General features: G+C 42.5%; 1 protein-coding gene across 1 annotated transcript in view; it reads right to left on the bottom strand.

The window, feature by feature from the left end:
• The window catches only part of HIGD1C (HIG1 hypoxia inducible domain family member 1C), a 23,606-nt gene that overhangs the window by 8,818 nt on the left and 13,311 nt on the right, over window positions 1–1,477 (bottom strand).

The following is a 1,477-nucleotide window of genomic DNA, read 5'->3' as shown; positions in this document are numbered from 1 at the left end:
CCACCTTGGGTATATGTGGCTGGCGTCTTAGCCGCTTGAGCCACAGGCGCCAAGCCGCCAACATGCTCTTGATTATGTGTTCTGTCTTCATTTGCTTGACAGGTCTGTTTGTGCTATTGAAATAAGCCATTTTCTTTCCTTTATCCTTTTTACTACAGAAGCCTTTCATTTAGGGAGAGGGAGAGAAGAGGCTTAGAGAAAAATATAGAGAGGAAGGAAATAATAATCTGATTCTGTCAATATAGAGTAAAATTGAACACAAATCCTAATTCCTTTCTTCAGTCTCATTTTGCTCAGCATTTGGGATCACTGGGAACCTCAGGATTTCTTCCACAAAGGTAAGACCACAGTTTCTTCAACAGAGCCACATAAGGAAAAATGCCTTCCTATTTACAAATAATGGGAGAATGATCACTCCTATTCTGCAGACTGTGTAGGGCATTATAAAATGATTCAGGGCATAGGTGGCTTAAATTGATAATCTTGTGCTTTGGAAGGTTAAGGCTGGAGGTTGAAAGATCACTCATTCCAGGCATTCATCACCGCCTGGACCACACAGACCCTGTCTCTACAAAAATTCTAAAAATTAGTCCAGTCTGGTGCTATAGTCCTAGCTACTTGACAAGCTGAGGTGGAAGGATTGCTTAAACCATAGAGTTTAAGGTCATAGTGAACTATGTTTGCACCACTGTGCTCCAGCCAGAGCAACAGAGAGAGACCCTGTCTCAAAAATAAAGTCATTCTGATGTTTACCAAGCACCTACTATGTGCCAGTTGCTATGCTAGACAATGGATTCCTGGTCTAGCCTGGCTTGTCTACACAGGATGAATAAAGAAACTTGCAAAAGCAACTGTAAGTTTAGCAGCACCTTAGTCTGTTATTCCTGCATCCCCAAATTCAAATATAATGGCTTCACCCTATAAATGATCTTTCATCAGAAAATGTAAAGGGCAGAAGCACAAAATTTACTTTGGCAAACACCACCGCTTACTATCTGTCTTCTAGCGTTTCTTGAGCAAGAGGCCACAGATCAGGACTCACTGCTGTGCACTTCCAAACAATTGATAAGGAGACACACCCAGAGGAGTAGCTGGCAGGTATTGGCCAAGGTTTACACTCCCCCTGCTAAATGCTCACTGAGCCACAGCTAACTTTTCTTTTCTTTTCTTTTTTTGCCTCACTATGTTGCCTTTGGTAGAGTGCTATGGTGTCACAGCTCATAGCAACCTCAAACTCTTGGGCTTAAGTGATTCTCTTGCCTCAGCCTCTCAAGTAGCTAGGACTACAGACCCCTGTCACAAGGCCCAGCAATTTTTGTTGTTGTTGTTGTTGTTGTTTTTATTGTTGTCATTGTTGTTTAGCAAGCCCTGGCCAGGTTTGAACCCACTAGCCCTGGTGCATATGGCTGGCACTCTAACCACTGAACTACAGACACCAAGCCATCTCTCTCTCTCTCTCTTTTTTTTTTTTTTTTTT

This window comes from Otolemur garnettii, unplaced genomic scaffold (genome assembly GCF_000181295.1).
Source record: "Otolemur garnettii isolate 467f Iridium unplaced genomic scaffold, OtoGar3 scaffold00043, whole genome shotgun sequence".
Lineage (NCBI taxonomy): Eukaryota > Metazoa > Chordata > Mammalia > Primates > Galagidae > Otolemur > Otolemur garnettii.
This window is presented reverse-complemented; position numbering and strand designations above follow the sequence as displayed.